This window comes from Callorhinchus milii, unplaced genomic scaffold, assembly GCF_018977255.1.
Source record: "Callorhinchus milii isolate IMCB2004 unplaced genomic scaffold, IMCB_Cmil_1.0 Scaffold10, whole genome shotgun sequence".
Taxonomy (NCBI): Eukaryota; Metazoa; Chordata; class Chondrichthyes; order Chimaeriformes; family Callorhinchidae; genus Callorhinchus; species Callorhinchus milii.
Genome location: NW_024704751.1, coordinates 5234120 through 5260692, shown reverse-complemented (window position 1 = coordinate 5260692; position 26573 = coordinate 5234120). Strand labels below are relative to the sequence as shown.

The 26573-nt window shown below is 40.4% G+C and overlaps 1 protein-coding gene across 3 annotated transcripts in view; it reads right to left on the bottom strand.

Annotated features, from left to right (window-relative positions):
- taok1a (TAO kinase 1a) overlaps window positions 1–24358 on the bottom strand; it is a 58249-nt gene extending 33891 nt beyond the window's left edge. The window contains exons 1-2 of one of the 3 annotated variants that reach the window (XM_042338467.1): window positions 24270–24358; window positions 22384–22413 (exon numbers count right to left, since the gene is read on the bottom strand). The gene's annotated coding sequence lies outside the window, so the exon portion shown is untranslated. The other 2 variants (XM_042338468.1, XM_042338469.1) reach the window with 2 other exon arrangements.
- Window positions 24359–26573: the final 2215 nt, after the last annotated feature.

The window sequence follows — 26573 nt, the reverse complement described above, 5'->3', positions numbered from 1 at the left end:
AGGGAAAATAAATCTATGTGCATTCATGCCAATACCTTAACATCTGGTGATAGCACCTGTGTATTTTTCTGCCAGCTATTAGAGGTGGTGGTGGTGGGGTGGGGGGGAAGAGGGTGAAGGGCAAGGAGCGAAATAGGCTCTTCATCTGTTAGCATAAGGATCAGCAAATTCCTGTTTTTCTGGGAGAGGGTGAGAAGAGGAGTTAAAAGGTAAGATTGATTCGTATTTCCTGCCATGGCCTTACATTACAAAAAAATCATAACTACCAAAACCAACTACATTCACAGGCCAACTTGGCAACTGTGACGAAGTACATGGTGAACAGCATAATGATAGCGGATGAAGCGCAACAGAAACTCGAGCCCACAGGACATGGTACGGCTGGAGAAAGATTCTGTTGCATCCAAAGTCACAGCACGAATGCTCAGCTGTTAGCAAAGTTCTCCTCCGACTGTTCAGGGGGCGCTATGTGAGGGGACAACAGCTGACAAAAATGTTCCTTCTGGTACTTTTTGGCTGGTGCAATACCTATAAGAAATGTTTTCCATTGTAATCCACCTCAGTGTTATAGAGAAGGTTAAATGAGTTTGCACAATATGTGACAAAACATTTTTGTTCACTTAAATTGAGTTTGGAAATTGCATTATTTTGTTCTGTGTATGCATTCACATTAGTTTGATCTTTAGATATTCACTCGGCTTTTTGCATTATTACTAATGAATTTCAATTATCTACACAGAAAGAAAAAAAAACATTTCCCACATTTCTATGTCCAAATTACATAACAGAATATTAAATAACTGGAGATGCTTATATAAGTCAAGTTCTCAAGTCTTTCAGCGCCTTGGGACATCCTCCTGACATGAAAGGCACTATACAAATGTAATTTGTTGTTGTTAGTCACCTTTTTAGAAGAATGTGTCCTGTATTGAATGAGATGACAAACCACAATAATCCTTAGATTTCTTATAGCGCCTTGTCACATTGCCATAACAGCTCAAAGCGGTCAATAAGAATTTACTGTAACGCGCAGTGACAATTTTGTAGACAAACGCAGCACCCAATTTGCACTCAGGAATGTCCCGCAAACAACCATAAAGTGAACAATCAATTTTATCTGGTAAATTGTTGGCCAGGACACAAGGAGAATCTCCCTTCTTTTCGAATAGAACCACTGCTGGTCTTGAACATTAACTAGAATAGGCAGAGGGGAACTGGCTTTCACATCTCATTCGAAGGATGAATTAAAAATTCTGCCCATTGCAACAGGAAACAACTGTAATTGTGCAAATTTATAAATTCCCTACTGAACTACCACTTCACTTTTTATAAGAGAAAAAAACATGGATCACCCACCAGGCCCTCTATTCAATATATTTCTCCTGAGGTCTCAAAATATTTCTCCATTTCTCAGAGGAAAATCCAACAAAACTAGAATAAATTGTGATAAGACAAAAATTGCAGTTTTGATGAAGGATTACACCCAAAACATTAACCCTTCTTTTTTAAAATCACACCCATTACTTTAAGATGATAATCAACCTGTCAAGCATTTCCAAATCTATAATTCTGTAAAACAATTATCTAACATCAAACAAAGTTTTTGCACAGGTGCAACTATATGATTAATAATTTTATAACCCATTTCAATTGATTTGATCATGCAGAGAAGTAATGCCTTTTTGTTTCTCCCATTACAATAGTTTAGTACATACAACATATCCATAGGACTTTAAATATTTCAAACCACAAGTGTTACTATAGGGAGCACACAGCTGGGCCTGTTTCTTTTTATAATAAAAAAACTATTGTAAGTAGCTCAGGGTCGTCTGTTGAACAATTGACAATGTAATCATAGTCTGGATTTGAGCAGTTGAGAAGGGGAGGTTTTAAACTGTAAAACCAAGAACAGTGAAGGAATGTTCCTAGGGTAAGCACTGATGATGTCATGCTGTTGTAGCTTCTAGCAACATGACTTTCTACAAAGGGACACTGTTATTCAACAACAACTGCTGCTATCCCGTCAGGCAGTTCTCCATACATCTGTTGATCTGGCTAAAAGTGTGAACTGCCAGTATGATATGAAGTCACATGGCAGAAGCAGGAAGACAGCTGAGGGGATTATTCTTTGGCTTCCTCAGTGACTTCACTTCTGTTTGGCTTTATTGTTTGGCAAATGACTCCACAATGTCATCAGCAAGTGCAAGCTTTACTCACAGAAGAATGCCTGCTATGCTGTTTCTGCCATTTGCACAGCAGGAGGCTGCACATGACTTGCTGTACTTCCCGATATTAATGTCAACTTCTTTAAGAATCTTCTGTAGACTTTATTTATTAAGGGTTATTTAAGTATGAAAACTTCCACTTTCCTTTCGAATCCAAGGGACAAATGTGGAACGTTTAATCTTTTACTTTCAAAAAATATATGCAAGTATTGCAGGTTAGTGGTTGCAGAGGCAGAAGGCTGGATGCACCTGAATATCAGATTACTTTGTTCTTGGCATTTTTCCAGGTTCCACTAGAACAGTAGAGTCTCAATATAATGCAGTAACTGGAGTCAATAATATCTCAACCAGTCTTATAACAGGCGCAATTGCCAGTCAGATCACAGGATCGATAACATCACCCTACATGATGGTAGAAACCCATTTCTACTTGACTTTATTGTCTGACCATCTTCCTGCACTTAAACATGGCTGATTTGTGAGTCATCAGGTCTCAATCAACATAACATCCTGCGTGCATGTTCTTAGTGACCATTCCTAGTACAATAAAAGATATTTCAGAGAGGATCAGATATCTGGTAAAGCTTGCTTATGTTGTCCTTGAAGGAAGCAATCACCTGTCCCAGTTAAATTTCATCTGGCCCACTTCAACCAAAATGAGGTCAGACACACAACGGGTTTCATGAACACTCCACTGCCTTCTCAAATAACGATAAAGAAAGACTTTACTGACTATTTTAACAAGAAAACCTCTCATTCATCACCTCTACCAAGTATTTAAATTCACTAAGAAGTTACGATTACTTATTTTCACCATTTCTGGCGATTTATTTGAAACAGTGAAGAGTGATGATTAGTTATTGTACTCTGTAGAATAAGAGCCAAATTAACAAATACTGTAGTTGAACATCCTGTGTTTACTGGCAATTAGAGGTCAGATAAGCTCTGAAAACTGGCCTCAACCTGGCCTCCTTTGTGCAACATAACCCATCATAATTGTACATGCTAGATCAGTAACAGTATCAACTAGATTCTCCTCAGGGGTAGGTTCCATGCCAGCACTGATCTGAAAGCATATTAGAATAATCTGGCAATGGGTGTGACACCTTAATCACTCTATTCCAATCACCTCTCTACCATAGGCACAATCTTATTACCTGGTACACTCCTACTGGATTTTACCATTTAGATATAATTTTTTTTAACCAGTATACTGAGCCTGGATTACTACGGGTCCCGGCATAATTGGGGAGGAAGTGTCAAGATCACTGGAACACCTTAGGTTAATGACTGCGTCCCCTGATATTAATTCTGCTTCATCAAACTGAAATTGCTCAGGAAAAGCTTCCAACCAATTCCCTCAATGAGGTCACCATCAGGTTCTGGTTATGACAAAAATATTCCAAAAACATAAATAGGTGGAAATACAGCAGGTACTTATCTCAGCGTTCCTCTCCAACCCCCCCACCCCAACCACCGCTTCCACCTTACCAATGCAGACGAGTAGTTAATTTGGTTCCTATTACACAATACCCATCCTAAATAATTTCTTTAATAATAATAATAATAATAATCCTTGCATTTGATATAGCGCTTTTCACGTCGGGAGGACGTCCCAAAGCGCTTCACAGAATATACTGTAAAGTGAATTGACTGTATATTTGTGGGCGAACGCGGCAGCCAATTGCGCACAGCAATGTCCCACAAACAGTCGTAGATTGAAAATGACCAATTTATTATTGTTTTGGGTTTTTTGGAGGGATTATTATTAGGCGTGTGGAGTAAGGAAACTTGCCCAAGGTTTCGCCCTGCCTGGAATTGAACCCAGGTGTCTTGCTTGCAAAGCAAGTGCTCTAACCACTGAGCTACAGGACTCCTTTTCACTTGCATCTTAAAATAACCATAATATGTTGTGGGCTGTCTATCAATTCTTTTAAAAACATTAATTCATAAATAAGGGTCCTGAGGTTAAAGAGGTACAGATGTATGTTGGAATGTTCTCTTAACCTGTTCTAACATAATTCCTTTCTCTTGATTTGCACATTAGTTTCAGGAATTGTTGTAAATGAAAGATTGGTAAAACTTTGGGAGTTTCAGAGGAGAAAGACGGGATACATGCAGCATGTATAGTATGGGGCTATCCTGGATCTGCAGATTATCCTGTAAGAGTACATTTCCATGAATTGTTACTTCAGTAATGATGACCATTTTAGCTTCATACACAGCACAATAGGCATGAGAGCAAAGGATTTCTGGAATAAACCACTCCATGAGGCAGTCAACTTTGCAGATTAAAAAGATGGATGAGATAGTAAAACAGAATCAGGGGATATGGAGTGACCATTTGAGGGAAGGGCAGTAGAGTGGAGTCAGTGATGCCAGAAACCCTAGCTAGCATTCCAGTTCTTCACTGAGGAAAAATCTAAACCCAATGTGCCATTACAACACTAATTGTATTTTTTTAAAAAAACAATATCTTATAGGGAACCACATTCATTTTCCATTTCATACTCTGTCCCGACAAGCTAAATTATATTGGTGCTGTCTTTTTTGTAATCATCCAATGCAATACTGTACTTGACAACCTGAAAATGAAAAGTGGATTGAATCACTGCAATGATCCATCAATGGCACCAAACAATTATCCAGCCTGCTCAGACATTTTCAGCACTTTTTGTACTTATCAGTATTCAAACTACAATAAAAACTATTTACACTGTTATTAAGAGCATGCCTTTAGCATGCTTTGATTTTAAATTACATATATTGATAAGTTAAATACAGAATAATACTTTCTTTCAAGCCAATGAAATAACTAGTTTTTTTTCAAAGGGTTTTCACTTTTATACTGCACTATCTCGGTGAAGTTGAGAGAATCAAAGGAAGTACTTTTAAAACAAATTGACGCAATTGTAATTTAACTGCAATGCATTATTTAGGTTTTAATTCACAAAGCTCTGTTTTCAAACCTCAATTCAAAGAGGTTGCAGCAAATCAAGACCCTCAGCTCCACAATCACAGTATGGAATGGAAGTGTTATTTCTGTCAATGTATTTAATCCTCAAACTTAGCTTCCGTACCACAAATGACAGTCACCGGCCTACACAAAGACATTTTCTGTGGGCAATTATATCAGAATTGTACCCATCTAACCAGCGATCCAACTTGATAAATCTCCCCAGAAGGATGAAGTACAGATAATGGAGCCATATTTTAGCACAGGATCTTGTGGTTTTAACAAAAACAGACTTGTCCATTGCGGGGGAACTGCATGCTATTAGGAAGGCATCAAAGCAAGAGGGCATAAATCCAGGATTATGTAAACCAATTTGGGCCAAAGTGCATGCATCATCCAACCTCTGAAGATATTTGTATTACCATTTTTATTCTTACCAAGTAAGCACATTGCACAATATAAGCAGAGGTAAACAGGTAAAAGTAAAATAAGAAGGGATTGGATTTTCTCTGAAAACGTCAGCCTACTATAATACAGTAGAAATATAGATTTAACAATTTTTAGCGCAACAAACAGGAAGCTATTGCACAATGTTTGTGGAAATCAGATAGAATACAATGTATAGTTTAAAAGGCAAATTCCAGAAATGCTATCCATAGATCTTATCGGATTCATTTCCACTCAACAACAGTACAACTTTTATGAAAGCTCATTATTAGTGTATGAAGTAAAATTAAAAAAACTTAACTGGGGGAGAATAACTAATTCCTTCCACACTTAACAAATTGATGTAAATTAGTTACTTTCTATTCTTAATAGAATAGGGTGGAAGAGAGAGACACAAAGGTATGTTTTGCATACCAACAACGATTTGCATTTATATAGTGCCCTTCATGTAGGATAAGGTCTCGGAGCAGGACTTTACCGAGATGGTATTGGACGTTGAGCAAGGGAGGTGGGGGCCAACGGGTGACGTAGATGCTGTTACCAAGTTAGAGTTTTAAGCAGAATTTAAAGACGGACATGGAAGAAGATGTAGGAATAGAAATTGTAATTTCTATGATACACTGTTGCCTGAAAAAGGAGCAAGATACTTCTATTCAATGCATTTTAGTGGCATTATTTATTTTAACCCATAAAATGGTTGCAGCAGTTTGGAGCAAGGAATTTTTTGTAAAGGAAGAATAGATTACTTTTTAAAAAAAGGTGGATAGCTTCCTCTATGGCTCACAAGTAAAATGCTCCTCAAACGATCAGGAAGATCTTCAGTTTGATCCTCAGTTTGTGTTGAGTTAGCTGACTTAAATTTAAAATTCCAGGTTCAAGCCCAGTGTCTGCTGGGGTGTCTAGAAACGGCACAATTGGTATCTATTTTTTGGGGGGTTGGGATGGAAGAAAGTAATTAATTACTTTTCCTAAATAGCAATCCCTCGTAGAAAAATAGACACCATGGGACAGGAACAGCATCATCGGGGTTGAATACTTGCTGAAATTGACTATCCAGCTTCATTTATAATAATCAACTTCTCAGGATATAGGAGGGCAGCAATCTTATGCCAAAATGAGTGGGAAGGGTTAAAAGTTAATTGGCAGGTGTGAAATGACAAACACAAAATAATAATCCTTGCATTTGATATAGCGGCTTATCACTTCTTCGAGACGTCTCAAAGAACACAGAATATACTGAAAAGTGAATTGACTGTATATTTTGCAGGCGAAACGCAGCAGCCAATTGCACACATCAGTAACAATAATAATATTATCCATCTAACAAATAGAATGGAGAAACCTACTAAACTTGACATGTAAAAGGACAGTTTAATGTTGCCTTTCCAAACTTCAAATTACATTCTATGTTCAACTGAAAAAAGCGAAGTAATTTCAAAACTAAACTTGACTTTAAAAAAAACCTCAAAACTGAAGATCACGTACCATGATGATCAATTTATGGTTTGGATCACGTAGCACAAACTCTCCTGGATTCAGATGAAATTATTGCAAATGCAAACTGTCTAAATCTAAATAACAGCAAAGTAATTGATGTACATGATTCTCTCATTTTGCTACATTAGCTACACAGGCAGCTGTCGGCAGTGAAATGAGCCATGTTCTTCAGAAATGTAGACAATGACGTTATACAACTGCAGAACGGCTGGGTGAATGATGAGCAAATCCTTGTACAACAGCTTTAGGCCTGTACTTGCTATTGCTAACAAAATTAGCATCTCACAAAATAGACAAATCCAACGCAATTTCCTTTGTGACACCACGATTAGGTCACACTACACAGATTTTCTACAAATCTACAAAATCTTACATTCATAGAGCCGCTTTCTCATAAACATGCTCCACAGTAAGTAGATCATTAATGTTCTAAATTTTCTAGTAAGAACAGACAACAACAATTACTTGCATTTATATAGAGCTTGGACGCTTAATCACTTGAACAGGAATTGGAAAAATATTAACGCAATCAATGGGAAAGGAGAAAAAACAGAAATCCCAAATCAATAAACTGCAACAATGTCACTGGATCTAAACAAAGAATTGTTTTCACTTCTAAGTTTTTTGGGGGGGAAGAGGGATTGTACCAAACAGGCTGCAACCGAACAGGACAAGTGTACAAATTTGATTATGGTGATTGCTGAGACAGAGTTTCAGAAATTATTCTAGTGTTACAACAGACGAGCTGATTTCCCTGCAACAGATTATCCTCTGGTTTGCGCTATTTGTTACATTTTGAGACATAAGCCTGATATGCAACTTGTAAAATATATAATTACAGAGATCATTGTAAATTTTCCAATACCATTTCAACAAGTGGACAAAATGAGACAAAAATGGTATTACCCTGGGAAGTTAATAGGTTACCCACAGGGTCATCATGCCAACATTTTCCAGGTGTAGTAGATGAAGAATGAAGAATAAATCCTTGTCATTCAGCAACAGCCCCGAACACTCTCAAGTCAGGTGCAGTGTTGAGCAATGCAGTGCAATTCTCAAGCTGTGCTTTCATATTCAACTATGCTTTTTAATAGCAATCTGTCCTGAGGCAAATGGAGCATACATTGTAAATTCAAACTACCAGATAACGTAACCAATACATTTTTCACTGCCTCCTCAATCCAACACAACGGCCAAGAACCCAACGTGTGTCAATACCATGACCACTGAAACTGGACATGAAGTAGATACAATGCTTATATGGTCAGGTACTGGACAAGGACATTTTAGCTTCCTCTGAATCTTATACGCTTATACAAACCCAGCTTCTTAAATGATGCAACATGTACATGCATGACGATATTTCATTTTCACCAAAATTCCTTTTGTTCCAGGGAAATTGCAGCAAGAACAACACAATACCAGTTGCTCTTGTAGCCACAAAACAAGATGGACATGCATCCTAAACTATAACTCTTTTTGTGCTTAAGCCATTCTTATTATGAACTGAGGCATAGCTGCCTAAATTGATTTCTCATATGATCCTTGCAGGTAGCAGAGAGGTGAATTTTGTCCCGTTGATTTTAACTAGATTCCAATCCAGATTTTAAGTGTAAGAGAAACGTATCAATCTATTGCTTTATATTTGTATTTACATCTAAACAAGAACAGCAAAAGACAGCATTAGATAGAAGGCTCTTAATATGCCAATCCCCAATCCAGAACCCAGTGTTGAAAATTATCCAGGGCACAGAATTATTAAAGACAGTGTGTGACAGTGTGTGGCTGGGATGGGCAGGTGGTGGGAAAAGGGGAATTTTACCAAGATAAAGCATTGAGAACATAGATATGCTCAAATGATCCAGGACTTCCCAATCTTAAGAAAACTATTCTTATTCCTCAGCACCCACACATTATTCTGGTCAAGAAGGAAATTAATTCACCAGCTTCAGAAGACTAATGTCATTCCAATTCTCAGAACTAGCATACTGACCCTCTGACTTTACCTTCCTTATTTGTGGGAAAGCGTTTGGTCCTTTATCTCGAGGCATGGCTGAGATTTCCATAAATGTGTGACCATTAAGCAAAACTATGCATTCCATCATTCAGTGGCACAACGTGGTTTTCCTCGGGTTTCAAATAAAATAAAAATTATTTGCCTTTATGTAACACTGAATAACAGATTTGTGAGACCTTTTTTTAAAAAGATCTACTGCAATTATAGTCTCACTTAACTTCAAAGTCAAGAATCTGTAACCCTGCATACTTTGAGTAAGAGGACGATTTCACAAGGGTAGAACCTCTGTATGAGCTTTGTTCTCAATCACAGTTTGGGCTAATGAAAATATGTGCTAAATTTACTTGAGAGTAAACAAAATGCTATACTCAAAAGCAGGCTCACACAGTTCAGAAAGACTTGGATCTTCTCAGGCTTACAATTTGATAAATAGTCAGTTCTTCACTATTTCTATAAATGTAATCTTAAGCATCTCTGTTCACAGACCAAGTTTCAGATTTAACCACGAGAGAAACTGTTCCTAACTACCCGTGGACATGTTCAAACTCAATCCCAACCTTACACTCATGTAACAAAGATATTTAGATATATCGAATGCTCCTTGAATTCGACAGCTTTACATTCATTTTTGTTACATAATAGAAGTGAGCTGAAAAAAACACACCTAATGCCAGTCTACTGACTGCCTTGAACAGCAAAGTCTCCACTGCTAAAACAAAGCAATTAAGATAATGAAATACTTAAAATGTGTGTTGCAGTATCAGAAATTAGAAGACAAGCCAGGAATAGTGAATCCAGAAACATTCTCTACTCTTCCCCAAAGTGGCTTTGCCTCAAGCTCAGAAGAGTACACCTCACTGCACTCGTGTGACATTTGCTGTTTCCCAGCGCCAACCAGCTTGCAGATTCTCTGACAGATACAGTAGTGCCAAATACAACAATATGAATTCTGTGCAGTACACCTAAACCTATGAAAAGCTGGTTCAGAAGGTGCAAACTAATTTCACTTAGGATGCTATAACCAACAGGCATAAGAAATGTTCAGTGCATCAGTCTGAGCTGTATTCAAACTCAGCCATGAAAAAGCATGCAAATCCACTGCACAAGCAGCTCACTTAATTTAAACAGAATGAACGTCAGCCAACAGTAGCAATGTAATAATAGTGATTTTTTGACAAAACATCTTTTAGTTTACAATAATTGTATTATTTTGCAATAATTTTTAAAAATACCCCCAAAACAAGGGCAAAAAGACAATATTTTCTGCAGCTCATACTGCAAAGACAGAAATACTGTGACGATTGTGGCTAATAAATACTGAACCTTAAATTGACATCGTATTTTGATGCTGACAGACTATTTTGATACTGTGATGACTATATTAGTATTCATTTCAACATACAAACATGCTCATCTTGAATGAAACAATTAAATGTTTTCATTCATCGGACTCTGACCTGCTCCATGTTTCCCACCCGACCTGCCCTACCTTCAGTGGCCGGGCTTTCAGCCTTTCTGCCCCCACACTCTGGAACTCCATCCCATGGTCCCTTTGCCTCGCTTCCTCCCTTGCCTCCTTCAAGGCCGGTCTCAAGACCCTGCTCTTCGACCGTGCCTTTGGTCTCCCTCCACCTCTCCGCCTTCCCTCACCTCTACACCACCCCTCCCCCATGCTCAGGCCCCGACATCTGACTGTTCAGCGCTTGGGGATGTCCTCCCGACGTGAAAGGTGCTCTATAAATGTAATTTTGTTGTTATTGTTGTAAATCCATGACAATTTACCAGGATGCATACTTGTTTGACAACGTTCTCTAAAATCCACATGAAATGTTTTCCTAAAATGACACACAATAGTGAAATTAATCTCTGCCATTTTATTTCATAAGAGAAAAAAGCAGTCTTGCATGTTGAATCTTCTACTATCTGCTTAGGGAAAGAGGGATAGCCACTAGCAACATGATTCTACAATTAAAACACCAGATACAGATTAAATACAGTGCAGTTGTCTGCGTCCACACCCAAGACAATCTAAAGGCTTCAAGTTGTTGTTGAAGCCTGAAGGACACAAACAAAAGGTTTCGCATTTGTACAGGAAATAGTGACCATGGTTCAGAGGCATTCTCTATTCAATATAAATTAATACTGTAATGACAACAATTTGCATCTATCACTCACCCTTCACACAAGCAACATCTCAAAACACTTAATGTCGTAAACTCCAGATAACTCAACCCTGTCTTAACGTGTCAATTATCACTTACGTCGCCATGTCAATAATAACCTGACCACTTCCAATATAAACTACCGATAAGGGGCATCGCTTTACTCATCACTCTGCATAACACGTAGCTTGGCACATTCTAGAAATTCTTATAAGTACTTAGAATGTAAAATTGATCAGATGTCTCATCATATAAGATGACGTCTTGCATTGCAGAGGCTTCCCACCCCACCCTGACTGGTGTGGGAACTCAGTAGAGGTTGGGCGTGCCTGCTCAGATTAATTACAGAGGCCTCTGGTCTATTTGAGGGCTGTGCCATGGCCTTGCACTCTATTCTGTGACTTATGCAGGCGTTTGCTGGAGGTTGGGTGCCCATGCGGATTGAATGTCCCGGTGAGTGGGCGCTGGTTGAGTAAGAGAGCAACACCGAGCCACCTGCGAGCGGCGGAAGTCAGGACTCACGACTAACTCATAAGATTGGATAATTTAGTTCTGGATCCTTTTCCCTTGGAGTGCGGAGTTACCCAGAGTTTATACTGTAGTTGGAATATGAATAACTTCGCTCAAGCAAAATGATTTGTTCATAGGTGAGATGCAGTAACCCCTTGTAATAAGCCTGGTGCATGTTATCATTCTAAAATGATAAATACAGTAATAATAATAATCCTTGCATTTGCCTGTTAACAGTAATTAGGTTAAACGTACTGCCCTTTGGACTTCTGTCAAGAGCTCAATGGTGAAAGGTATTTTGGTCACGCCATCTTTTTAAGTCCACCGAATAAGAAATACTGAAAAGACTTTCTAAGCAACCAAGAACATCACATTCCCATGTTTTGAAATATAACTGAAGCTCAGTTCAAAGGTTACTGGGTCATAACTCCTGAATTTCTAAGATACTTTTTCTGATTGGAATGAATCATTCACTAAATTGCAAAAATCAGAAACTCAATGTGCAAATCAGCTTAATAATGGTGTTAATTGTATGTCAAAGACCGTAAGATTTTGTTGCAGCTGCAATTAATAACAATCTTTGAATTATCATTTTGACCGTGCTTTCAATCATTCTTCGAACCTCCCCACCCTCTTCAGCTCCCACCCTCCAGCCCATCCAACAATGTGAAGCGTTTTGAGTCATCCTCCAGACTTAACAACAGTGTCTAGAGGCCAAAATGGGAAGAAAGCTCAGTTATGATAATGTATTGCCACCAATCAAGACCTTCGCTAGTTAGACAAGGGTGTCGATGATTAGTTATTGAAAATAAAAACAAATAGATTATCAATATTTCAGCTGTAAAGAAGGCAACATTCAACTACTATTATTCCAATATGGGCATTACACAAACTAGTGGGAACTAGGGTTAGCTTGGTTTGTATAATGATTTACCATGCACGCATCACAGCTATTGCAAAATGTTAAGATTATTCTGACAGAAATAGAATAGCAAACAACATTTAAGTGGAATGCAACCTATTTGAAAAACACCTGCCAACAAAAAGAAACTGCAATTTTCCAAGTAAACATTACCAGTTGAGATTATCATGAAATGCAAGACGGGACAAGACAGGCAGCATTTGCTGTAAGACAACAGTCATGAACTCAATCTAATCACAGTATATATCACTTGGTGCATTAACCCTAAATCATTCTGCAACCAATTTTTATTTTAATAAATCGATTCTGAATACAAATGCAACAATTCCAAACCTATGTAGATTATAGCTCAATTTTCAAATTTCAGCTTTGAAGCCATTATTGGCTCCAATTGTGATTCTCCTGCCCAAATAAACAATGCAAAAACAAACTCTAATTCAGAAAAGCTTTAACTTTTCGTATAACCATAATTTATGGACAGCTCTAATTTACAAGCCTAAATAGTTATAAAAAGATCATTACAGCTTAGCTTACAGCAAACTGAAGCTTTGTAAGAGCACAGTAGTTTTGAAATTCTAACTGTAAAATGCAAGAACTGATTCAATCATGAGCTAAGAATCAAGGCTGCACTCGTCAGATACAAGGCTCATTCATGTAAAACTGAAACTTTTTGAAGGAAATATTGTCTATCATCACATAGAGGAGTTACAAAGATTCTGCATCGGTATTTAATCCTAAAAGGAAAACCATTGTGTGCAATGGCAGGTACGATTACTGTACAGTATGTTCACAAGGTCATCTCAAAAGATAGGCCTTGGCACACTAAATACTTTACAAGGAAGTCGAATGGTCACTTACTATTTTACTAGTGTTTTATTATAACAAAATGAACCAAGATGTTACTGCCCAAAGCTAAATTTATAGGTCAACCCCATTAAGTAGTGTAGATATAGATCATACGATGCAAGTTTCCATCATTTGCATTCAATATACACCCCAGTTTTTATTAACCCAAAATAAAATATACTGCATCCAAGTATCTGAAACAAGTATATACAAGGCACAAGAATGTACAAATGTTTGAAAAACCACAATCCAAATTCTTAGAAGCAGACAGGATAAATTGACACCCTCTCAGAGTTCTTACATTTGAACAGTTATACATCAAATAATGCAATTCTTCGAGCGTGTCTAGTTATCATTCATTAGAACATTTAAGAATCTGAAATTAGAAATTAAGAATCCCACAATCTCTGCTTTCAGTGTAGACATGAACCTTATATTAATCTGCTAATAAAACAGTTTATGAATTCCAGAGGGAAACATTTATTCTGAAATAAGCCTAAAAATAACTTGCACCGATGGCATTAGGAATATTATTGGAAATTTGCTCCCTCAGGATAATTAGACTTACAACATAGACTGCATGCACAGTGGCTCACCTGGGGTTTTGAAGGTCATGTTGCCTCCATTATCATTTTTTAAAATCAGACATTGATAGTGATACATGCAAACAACTGTTGTAATACTTACCAATTTTTAAAAAAAGGGCATGCTATCTATTCTACTGGAAATAAACTATAAATGTATTTTACCCCGTACAACTTCAACTACACCCACAAAATACATATAAAATTGTATTTACGGTATATCCTACAATGCATTTTAAGCCACCCTCCCTACACAAAAGGCACTATACAAAATGCAAAGATTATTAGAATAATATTTTTTGTTGAAAGCTGTAATTGCAATCAGTCACAATGAACTAGTGATGTTACATTTCGAGGGTGTGTGCAGCAATTCCGTCATCTTCCTTCAGAACACCATAGTCCTCCGAGATGGACTTAGTCAGGTCAGCAACATGCGGAATCTACATTCGGCCAATACCACCCTGTTTACGTGGAGTATTGGTCCAAGCCAAGTGGCTGAAGTGAGAGTCTGTGGATGCCCCAATCACTGTACAGTTGATCTTTTTAAAATCTTCGGCACAGTCGTTGAATCTTACCTAAAAGATGCTATATAAAACAAGTTGTTATTATAAGGTAAGAAGTCATTCTAACCTTCCATAGATCTCTGGTGAGGCCGTAGTGTACCATTTTAAACACCTTATCTTCCGTAAGAAAAATTACAGAAAAGAATTCCAGGAATTAGACCCCACCTTACGAGAAAAGGAAAGAGTGGTTGGGCTGATGCCCACTATTGGGTAAGTTTTGCATAATGTGTGAAAGAGTGGAATTACTTTTAAGTTTATGCTTTATGTTCTTAAAGACTTCATGAATTTCCACACTGATTGCACTTCTACCCAACCCTTTCTCATGAAGTCACTGACTCATGCTAGAGTATGGCTCGATAGGCCCAAGCTGCCATTCAATACTTCGCCCTCGGCCTCTTTTCGTGTGTGAGCCTGAAAGATAAGTGTTGGTTGGCAGTGGGAGGACGTCATAGCAGGTCCGCTGTGTTGTCACTTAATCCACACATCCACAGTTTTCAGGGGAAACCAGAGGCAAATTGAGAAGCAACCTGAGAAAACTTGTAAACTTTGCACAATTTAATATCAAAAAGTTACAAAATGGTAGATAATATTAAAATATTTTTGGTATTCACACAGGGAATTCTGGAATTATCTTACACTACTGCATGAACTGCAATGATGGGACACAACTTTTCCCCCCCATTTTCAAAAAGCACATAAGCACCAACTAGATTTTAAGATAACCGTATAACAGGATAAAGGCTTGCCTAAATTCAATCATCACATTCCCTCACAAAATAGTCATAGCAATGTTTGGAGTGCCAGCAAGAACCATTTTATGGGCACCAACTCCAACTTTGCCAGTTAGTGGCACCTAATTCAATTAACTGTACCGACAATGTAGGAAGTTATATTCTTCAGTTTTCAAATCCAGAATTCCCATCGTGGTGACTCAATTGACATCTAGCAGTCATTTCCATTTGCTTACCCAACAACAACAACAAGATTCCATTTATAAAGCGCCTTTCACGTCAGGAGGACGTCCCAAGGCGCTGCACAGTTGGGCAGAATATTGGGTAAGCAAGGTATTAAGCAAGCTTACTGTTCATCAGTCACACATAATTCAAATAAGTTGAATTCAACTTCACTATGTTAGTAAAACTAATTTTTTTTAATTTATGAAAAGAGAAGTTTTACCTTTAGTAGCTTACTGCATACTGGTACAATATTTAACGTAAAATAACTAAATACTGTAACTGATCAGTTAGCACTTTTCCTGTACAATGGTGGAGTTAATTTCAGAAACTGATCATGTGTTCAGTCCATCAGGTTGTCAGATTAAGTGGGACAACTCTGATGCAATACATGTGTAGAGAGAGACGACACATTATCAAAATAATACTTTCTACCCCTAGTAGTAAAGTTGTGAAGAATTGCTCAACCACCCACATACTTGAACTGTTAGGTGGTAAAATATAAAATACACAGCTTTAAAATGAAATATGTACACCACAAAGGATTTATATTTATCTCAAGGATATGAGCATAAATGCATTTAATTGGCACATCACCACAAAATTATACTCAAGTTCCCTCAGAAGATTTGTCAACTTTATTAAATGTCACTAATTATTCTGCCTGATGTTGTATTAATGAAAAATCACATGAAATCAATGAATACAGTTCCACTAATAAACTGAGTGAGACATTCGCTACTGAAATTAGGAAGCCGATATACTGTATAATTAGGAGTTTTATACCAGTTCAAATTTTTTTGAAAAATAGATAACACTGAAGGTCATACTAACACATTCACTAGAACACTGGAGTATTTCAGATATTTGATACAATAGCATTGTAGCCACATGTTAAACAAATAGACTCAAATCAACTTTTGGCTAAGGAAGCTATTACAATCAGTTATTATGCTGAATACCCTCTTCTCATCCTAACACTTGGAACAATTCAATCCTGATTTCCAATTTTCAGCCCATATGTAAAGAGAAACATTACTCAACTAGTAAACGCTATGCCTAATACTGATCCATTGTGAAGTCCCAACAATGGTTCGATTTTGGATCCAAACAGTACTAATCATTCAATATCTAACAGGAAAACCTTCCAGGTGTAATCTTATTGTGCCTGTTGATGAAGCAACCCACTGTTACCTGTGGCAATCATCAAAACTGCATCTTTCTCGATTTTTCTTCTCCAAATTAAAATTATCCTCACCTTATTTTGCAGTCCTCTGGCTTTTCATCCAGTATCTTGGAATTCTGTGAGCAATTGGCTACTGCGTTTCCCCCACAAAGTACAGTCACTCCACTTCACAGTATATTCTGTGAAGCGCTTTGAGAAGTCTCGAAAACATGATAAGGCGCTATATCAAATGCAAGGATTATTCTTCTTCTTGGAAGCAACTTCCTTTTGCAGATCACCTAAGTCTTTTTTTCTGATGTTGTTGAATTGAATTCTTTGCAGCATTAAAACATTCCTGATCCAGTTTTGCCATCCAATCTTTATTTTTCTCAAGCATTGGGTTTGCAACTATGCAACGTTTTATCTGATTTCTTGATGTGCCAGAATTCACACCTTATATAATAGATAATAGACAATAGATAATACCAATCCCAGATCTTAGCTTGGTGTTTGTGCTATTATTCCACAAGTTAGATGACAATTGAGAAACACCAGAACGCCCGCCCTTTTCACATTCCCCTTTTTTAAGCTCTTCATCAGCTTCAAAAAATAACCTGGTCATAATTGTGACCACAAATTAAATAATAATACTCCTTACATTTGTTGTAGCTATTTTCACATCAGGTGGCTGTCCCAAAACACTTTCACAGGCTATACTATAAAGTAGAACGACTGTTTTTGTGGGTGAACACAAATTAAATTTTAAAAAATGATCCCTTCAGAAAAGGCAGAGGGAAAAACCTTTCCTTCATTTGTCAAGTCTTCTCCCTCAGATTTCTGAAGTTTTTTTTATTTTCTCAATCCAGCTCATTTTGTATACCCATTTCTCTCTAAGTCTCCTCTCCTATCCATCACCCCACCACACCTTTCTGGCTTTATCAACATCTTCAGAAAACTCCTAAAACATCTCTTTGATTCTGCTTTTGGTCAACACTTTTAAACTTTTATTTCTCTATTCCATCACGTAGAGGATATTCACTTATGTAAAGGGCGCTATGAAAATAAAAGTTGTTGTCGTTGAATTTGTACTGTTCATCGACAAATAACTATCAAATGATATCTTGATTTAGTTATTACCGTATTAAATAAAAACAAACTTTTTTAAAAATTCCATAGGATAATTTTTATTACAAACACTACAGTGCAGTTAACGATTGAATGTACAAGTCAACTGTTTGATAAGGTCACATTTTGCTATCTTTCTACATAAGTATTATGATTGTATGCCATCTCTGAAAAGGCACGTGGAAGGAACAATTTGGACTATGCTACTGCAATTAGTAATGGGAACATGACCTTTTCCAAACGTCACACATTTAGAGCTTGAAACGAAGCCCATAGAATCACTCGACTGCCAGGCAATGAGCTGCAGCAAAAAGCACTGTCCTAAAAAATGCTTTTTATGTGCAAGTACTTGAAGAAGCCAGTTCCTCTAATAAAATGCAAAGCAGCACAATATATTAACTTGCAGGTGCAAACCATGTTACACTCAGCTTGTCCACTGTTAAATTGTACTATCACTGATCTTAAGAGCCCATGTTAATTCTTTGCCCTATGCATAAGATTTTATAACATGATGCAATTAAACAATAATAAAAACATGTTGTTCCTCGGAATCTGCACCACCCCAAAACCAATGACTCACTGTATTTCATTTTCAAAATATTTCACATTGAATGAAAATATTTTTTAAAAAATGCATTCAGCATGCTGCTACAAACCTGTAGCAAGATCTTGATAATCTCATGTCTTTATTTCAATAAGAATCAATGTCATACATTTCTGATGGATTAACAACTGCTGTATAATTTGACAAGAGAAAAAATTGAAATGTTTATGGCAAACCAATTAAAACTACCCTTCAAGAAAACATATTATACATAAATCTTTATACGCATGAGTAAAGTTTAAATACATATTGTTTTACTATTTTGATCGTTTCATCCTAAGAACTTGACATATTTTTAAAAGTACTTTAGCATTTCCTGCTACCAACTGATCCAGGCTGACATGTTACTCTTGATAGGCAAATAATTCACAACACCTAACACACCCATACTGGGAATTGTACAGTTGAGCTCACTTATTAGCAAAATGAATAGAAAAGTACTACTATTTTCTACAATCCCCTTGCAAAATGAATAGAAAAATACTACTATTTTCTACAATCCCCTTGCACATAAAAAATGTTTGTAATGCATCCTGATTGACAGTGAATAACAAACCTGTTAATAGCAAAAATGGCCATTTACAAATGTACTTCAATTGAAAATTATATTAAACTGACAACAATGAATGTATTCCCAACTTTGTTCCTTGCTCCCTCTTCGTTAACAATTGGCAAAATATTTCCATTCACAACTAATTTAAAATCATGCATGAATCAGAACATTACAAAATGTCAGATTAACTAACAGAAAATGCAGATATCAACCTCATGATTATAAAACGTCATCATTATTCATCATTTCTGACGCATACCAAATGTGTATTGAACAATCAAAACATTTCCATATCAACAAAAACATACTGAATATTCGATTAAAAGCAGCAAACGTGTATTACATTTCTTTGAGAAATTCTCTGGTTTGTTTACATGATATTTAAATACTTACAAATATAATACATCAATTGTGCTGGGCTGAAGGTTACCCTTGAGTTTAACACTTGCCGGATAAGTTGGGTGATCATTCTAAATTACACTCTTTCAACTATGCATAAAGATATTTACAAAAGCATTCCGAGCACTGAATCTGTTATCAATATGCTCAACTCTTTTATATGGCGTAGGCAGGTAAATGGGACTGAAAGGATTGCCCTTGAGGGATCCAGCACAAATGGCCTTCTTCTCTGCCATCAATTTCTATGGTTCTATATGGTGAGGCTCTCACCCTGCCTATCGCAAACTTCCTCCCCTCCTCTTCCAAAGGTATTTGAAAGTACAATTCCTCCAGGAAAAGTCAGGCCAGGCCAGACCAGTTAACCACAGGGGCATCGCAAACAATCCTAACTCAACCAACTACCATACAAGCGCATTTCCAGCAGTGGTTGCTGAATTGCAATGAGGAGTGGGAACCTGGGCTGAGTTTTGCTCCCTAAGATGCCCACCAGGTGCCCAGCTGGGATCCGCTAAATATCGAACATTTTTAATAAAGTTGAACCAATCACACAGCGGAATAACAATTGACATCATACAACACAAACTGCATCCCATATTCAATCAGCGCAGTAACATTCACCTCCATTAGACTACCACTGTACTTTGCAATAACCCACAGCTATCTATTATTCACTTTACACATACCCAGTCTAGTTTTCATTAATCCACTACCAAGGAGAACTGAGGTTCTGAAAGCCCATGTGCAGTCTACTAGAATGTCACCTTCATTCAAATTATTTCTGTCTGCATAAACATTTATAGAGACACAGGAGACCAGACAAAAAACATGTACCCATTATTAACCAACTAACGACTAAGCATTGCTATTTTAATTTCCTAAAACACATTCATAATACTGTACAATGTGAATTACTTCAATACCTAGGAATATAGAATAGACTGCCACAGAAAGCCAAAGATTCAGCGCCTTGGGACGTTCTCCCGACATAAAGGGCACAACATAAATGCAACTGTTTGTTTGTTAGATTGAGGCATTCAAGAGAGATACTTGCTAAGTAAGTATTTTGAAAAGATGTGAAGAAAAGGCAAGGAAATGGAATTCGAGTTGCCATTGCTTTGATGGTAAAGTAAGCTCGTTGGGCCTGTGGTCTAGGTTATCATCTAGCTATTTAAACAAAATGGTTCATTGAAATTTCTACAAAATATTTTTAAAAATGCAAAATGACCCTTTCAACCATTGTAAATGAAGCCAGATTATTATCACAATACACCTCCAAGTGCTGTCTTAAAGTTGTTCTTTCACCTTATATGCATTTTGGACATAAAATGGAACTTTGGTGGACTTTCAAGTCTGACCATAATAAACCATCCTTCATCTAACCACCAAACATTTAAGAGTTATGCAGAATTTGAACAATATCTAAGCACTGTGTGTATATATAATATGGATATATAGATCTTCAAAAAAACATATTTACATTTTGCTCATTAAGGGTTTGGTTCAACTAATGCGTTATGGTGAATTTATCTGATTTGTAGAAATTAGAAACAGGATTAGGAACTTGTAGCCCAAAGCTACGCTTCCAAGATGTTTTCCAAAGTAAACACAACACAACACCCTCGTTAAAGTCAATTTGTTACGTCAAATTTTACGTGACTCAAAATAATGCTGTTATTACATTAAGATTTCTACATTTCAAATTTTAACCCTTTAAAAGCTGAATAAATTGCGGCTACCTCCATTTCATTTTTCTTGACTCTCTCTCTCTCTCTCCCTCCCCCACCCCCTCTTCCCAATATTAAACCTTGAACCAGACTCCCACCGGAACGCAGCACATTCATCGACACTTTCAACTGACAAGATTATGAGTTCGCAGACATTTGACACGAACTAAGATCCTCCTCCTTTTCCCCAATACACACACACACACACACACAGCCAAAAAAACTCAAAAAAAGGGCGATCGTGAACAGCAACCTTCAACAACACTGCCACGACTCTGTACACAGCCCCTTGTAAACACCCAAAAGGCACACAGTAATTTATATATATATATATATATATATAGATGCACATACAGTACATAACACGGCTCCTTGGTGAACCGTGGCTTCAGAAAAGATCTATCTGCAATAAAGGAAATTACACGACCCTGGCCCTTCTGACAAAGATCATTCCTTCACCCTCCCCACCACCAATGTTATTTCTTCTTCTTCCCCCCTCCCCGGGAATCTGACAAGCAGACATGACGGATATACGCAAGCCCACAGCAGCATTGCAGTCAGAGCAAGAGAGAGAGGGGGGGGGAGAGAGAGGGGGGGGGAGAGAGAGAGAGGGGGGGAGAGAGAGAGAGAGGGGGGGAGAGAGAGAGTGGGGGGAGAGAGAGAGAGAGAGGGGGGGGGGAGAGAGAGAGGGGGGGAGAGAGGGGGGGGAGAGAGAGGGGGGGGGGAGAGAGAGAGGGGGGGGAGAGAGAGAGGGGGGGGAGAGAGAGAGAGAGAGAGGGGGGGGGAGAGAGAGAGGGGGGGGGAGAGAGAGAGAGAGAGAGGAGGGGGGGAGAGAGAGAGAGAGAGAGAGGGGGGGGGAGAGAGAGAGAGAGAGAGAGAGGGGGGGGGGGGAGAGAGAGAGGAATTTGGGGTAGTGAGATACAGTATTATTTTTTCTCTCTCTCTCAAGAAAAAAACAGAATGAGAGACAGAGAGAGAGACTGAGGCGGGAGCAAAGAGATAGGGGGGGGTTGGTGGGGGTGGGGAATGGAGAGAGACTTTATAAAGGAGAGAATGTATATTGACAAGATTTAAAAGAAAGGGAGGAAATAACGCACACAATTAAAATAAAACCACAAGACAGGCACTCACCCAAGTCGGATCAAGGCTGCCTTCTTCCTTCTTCCCTTCGCCAAAATCCGCCAGGAAGATTCGAGGAGGAAGAAAAACAATTAAATGTCAAGGAGGAGGGGGGGGGGGGGGGTGGGGTGGGGGAGGGGAGGGATGGTGGTGGGTGGGGGGTGGGTGATGGTGTGGGTGTGGAGGGGACGAAGGAGGAGGAGGAAGGGAAGGAAAAGGAGAGGAGGAGGAGAGAGAAGGGAGGACAGGAAAAGTAGGGAAGCAAAAAAAAACTCCTCCCAAATATTTCTCTCTCCCTGTGTGTGTGTGTGTGTGTCTCTCTCTCTCCCCTCCCCCCCCCCCGTGTGTGTGTGTATGTGTGTCTCTCTCTCCCCCTGTCCTGTGTGTGGGTCTCTCTCTCTCCCCCTGTCCTGTATGTGGGTCTCTCTCTCTCTCTCCCCTCCTGTCCTGTGTCTCCCTCCTTCTCCCTCTCTCTGGGTCTGTCCACACACACACACACACTCACTCACTCACACTCAAGATGGCGGAAGTAAAAGGGGGGCGGGGGGGGGGGGGGAAGGTGGGGTGTGTGTGTTGTATGTGTGGGGGGTGGGACACGGACGGACGGATTATGCGCACATTTCGCTCTCGCTACCGGACTCCGGCCTCCTCGTTCCTGTGGGAAGGAAGGAAGGGAGGGATGTAGCGGAGGAGGAGGAGGGCAGGGAGGGAGGGAGGGAGGGAGTGTTGTAGCGGAGGAGGAGGAGGGCAGGGAGGGAGGGAGGGAGGGAGTGTTGTAGCGGAGGAGGGAGGAGGGAGGGGGGAGGGAGGGAGGGGGGGGAGGGGGAGGGGAGTGTTGTAGCGGAGGAGGAGGAGGGAGGGAGGGAGGGAGGGAGTGTTGTAGCGGAGGAGGAGGGGCAGGGAGGGGGGAGGGAGGGAGTGTTGTAGCGGAGGAGGGAGGGAGGGGAGGGGAGTGTTGTAGCGGAGGAGGGAGGGAGGGAGGGAGTGTTGTAGCGGAGGAGGGAGGGAGGGAGGGAGTGTTGTAGCGGAGGAGGAGGGAGGGAGGGAGTGTTGTAGCGGAGGAGGAGGGAGGGAGGGAGTGTTGTAGCGGAGGGGAGGGAGGGAGGGAGTGTTGTAGCGGAGGAGGAGGAGGGAGGGAGGGAGTGTTGTAGCGGAGGAGGAGGGAGGGAGGGAGGAGGGAGTGTTGTAGCGGAGGAGGAGGAGGAGGGGAGGGAGGGAAGAGGTGGGGACGGAGAGAGAGAGTGAGTGAGACAGGGCCCGAGAGGAGGAGGGTCGCGAGAAGGCGGCGGCGGGAGGGGGAGAGGAGGGCGCGAGGCGAGGGTGACGGTTGGTCCGTGCGGTTTGAACGAGGTGGGGGCGCGAGGGCGGTGTGGGGGGAGGGGGGGGGCGCGAGGCGGTGTGGGGGGGGGGGGGGGCCGAGGGCGGTGGGGGGGGAGAGCACAGGGCCCGGTATCGCGTCGGGTGATGAGGGGAGGGAGGGAGGAGAGAGAGAGAGAGAGAGGAGGGGGGAGGCCTTTTCCTCTCCACTGTGAGGGAGGGAGGGAGGGAAGGAAAGAGAGAGAGAGAGAGAGAGAGACCTTTTTTTTTCTCTCCTTATTGATTTCTCTCACACTCACTCACTCTCTCTCTCTCTCTCTGGTGTATGTTTGTGACAGGATTTTTTTTTAAAAAAAGGGCGGAATATATATATATATATATATATACAAATAATAATATAATATATATTTGTTGTTCTTCCTCCTCCTCAAAAAAAATTTCTTCTCCCTCCCCTCCCCTTTTTTTTTCCCCTTCTACCTCTCTCCGCGGTACCCCCTTCTTTTCTTTTTCGTTCCTCACTCTCTCTCTCTCTCTCACACTCACTCACTCTCTCTCTCTCTCTCTCACACTCACTCACTCACTCACTCTCTCTCTCTCTCCGGCCGCTTCTTTCCTCTCCCGCAACCGCAGCCCGACTGGAGGCCGCCCACCCCCGGCCCCGCTCCCAGCCACCGCGAGACTTCGCTCCCCTCCTCCCCCCCCCCCCGCTCCCCCTCCCTTCACCAAACCCCGCCCCCTCCCCTCCAAACCCCGCCCCCTCCACCAAACCCCACCCCCTCCAAACCCCTCCCCGCCAAACTCCTCCCCTTTCCCCAAACCCCTCCACCTCCCCTCCAAACCCCGCCCCCTCCCCTCCACCAAACCCCTCCCCGTCAAACCCCTCCCCCTCCACCAAACCCCTCCCCTCCCCTCCAAACCCCTCCACCAAACCCCTCCCTCCTCCAAACCCCCCTCCACCAAACCCCTCCCTCCTCCAAACCCCCCCCTCCACCAAACCCCTCCCCCCCACCCTCTACCTCTACCCTCTCCTCCTGCCCCCCCACCTCTACCCCCTCCTCCTCATCCTCCAAACTCCTCCTCTTCTACCCCATCTCCACCCTCCCTCCTCCATCTCCCCCCCAATCCCCCTCCTCCATCTCCCCCCCACCCTCCCTCCTCCATCTCCCCCCCACCCCACCTCCTCCATCTCCCCCCCACCCCCCCTCCATCTCCCCAACCTCTAACCCTCCTCCTTCTCCCCATCTATACTACTCCCCCCCCCCCGCCCCCATTTCTACTCCTCTCCGCTTCCTCCTTCATCTCAGCCATTCTGCATCTGTCAATTTTGCACCTCGGGATGTTAGGCGGTTCCAAAATTCCACCCAAAAAATCAATGTGACTGTAATGGAAGACAATACAGTAAAAGCAAATGGAAATGGCTGAGGAAATTCAGCGTCTATGTCATGTACACAGTAAATTCCTGATAACTCATCGCTCCAAGGGAAAGAATTCAGTGATGAGTTATCCAGAGTGATGCGTTACTTATATGGATAAATACATAAACTTGGCCGGGATATTGATAACATGAAGTCCTAAGCGGTGGTGACAAGTTAAGCCACGGTCAAGTTATCAGAAGTTTACCATATCGCTATATGTATATATATACAGTCCTTTCGCCTCGCTTCCTCCCTTGCCTCCTTCAAGGCCAGTCTCAAGACCCTCCTCTTCGATCGTGCCTTCAGTCGCCCTTCCAACTCTCTGCCTTCCCTCACCCCTACCCCGGCCCTCCCCCATGCTCGGGTCCTGACCCCTGACTGTCCAGAGCCTTGGGATGTCCTCTCGACGTGAAAGGCGCTCTATAAATGTAATTTTATTGTTGTTATCTGTACTAGAATGACTCTGAAAACAGACAAAAAGGGCAAGGCAGAGGAATTGAGTTTCAGTCCAATTATAATATTTACGTAAACTTCCTCATCAATAAAACATTCTGATACAAATGCCCCACCGAGCAATGGAATGTACTACATGTGAAACATAACAGCCCTCAGAAAGAATATTACTTCTAGACGAACCCATCGAAAACTTGGTCCTACAACTTGCATATATAATATTTCTATTGGTACCTAATAGAAATGTCTTGAAGCACTTTACAGATTCAGATTCATTAAGGAACGAACTGAATTTTATATTGACAAATGCGGCAACTGTTCTCCGGTTTTAGCATTCCACTTTTAAAAGAAATACGAACACTGTGCTCGCTTGATAATAAATGATAAACAGCTGAGAAAAGCAATCGCAAGATATATTGCCTCGGGGTGGTGGGGGGGAAGTGTAGGCAAAGAAGCACCTACTTACCATAGGACCTGCTCCCATCAGCAATGTATTGGCCAAACCACCACAGACAAAAGGCATATTCCCCCAATGTGCCCTTAAGCACATGTTCAAAAAGAATACAACACATCACTGATAAAAACAGAACACTCTATAAGACACTGTCACTCATGAATAATGATAATCCTTACATCCGATATACTAATACTACAATAATAACGATTCTTGCATAATAATTCCTTTGATGTACCAATAGAAATAACAAGGCGTGGTGAAGAGGCAGCTGAATCCATCACAAGGGGGGCATAGCCTTAAAATCAGAACCAAGACTGTTGGAATTGAGGTCAGGAAGCATTTCATTACCCAGAGAGTTGTGAAGATGTAGAACGCTCCGCTCCAGAAAGCTGTAGAGACGGAATCAATAGTGGTGTTTAAAAGAGAGGTAGTTGGCTGGTAGCAGAGATATCATGGGATATGGTGAAAGTGGGGCATCGGTGTTAAAAGATTTGCCAAGATCTAATAACCTGGTGGAACTGGTTGATGAGAGCACAACTGAGCTATTTAATGTATCGCCA